The sequence below is a fragment of the Haliaeetus leucocephalus genome, unplaced genomic scaffold (assembly GCF_000737465.1).
Source record: "Haliaeetus leucocephalus isolate CR32 unplaced genomic scaffold, Haliaeetus_leucocephalus-4.0 Scaffold848, whole genome shotgun sequence".
Classification (NCBI taxonomy): domain Eukaryota; kingdom Metazoa; phylum Chordata; class Aves; order Accipitriformes; family Accipitridae; genus Haliaeetus; species Haliaeetus leucocephalus.
In genome coordinates, this window is record NW_010973284.1 from 9329136 (window position 1) to 9329597 (window position 462).

The window sequence follows — 462 nt, forward strand, 5'->3', positions numbered from 1 at the left end:
GAGAGAAACTTGCCCTGCAAAGTTTGCGTGTGGCCGGGCGGCCCCGGTGGCCGGTACTCACGGTGCGGCTGCCGGCGGGCGCTGCGCAGAGCTGGCGGCGTGCGGGGAGCAGGGGAGTCCCGGGCGTGCTGGCCCCGCTGCGCGCCCGCGGCTCGCATGTAGCAGAGCGGGAGGCGCCGGGGGTGCGAGGGAAGGAGCAGTGCTGCCTCTCAGTGCCGGCTCTCATCAGTGAATGAGCCTCCACTCTCCGAGGGACTCCTGCCTGCACACACACATGCACACACACACACACACGCCCGCACACACACACGCACTCACACACACACACTCGCACACGGAGCCAGGCTGAGCACTGCATACATTAGGGCACTCGGGCAGTATGGGAAATGCAGTCCAGCACCGGGCGCCCGGCCGTCAGGCGCAGCCCCCCCGGAGTTGCCCAAACGGGGCCTCGGGGGGGGG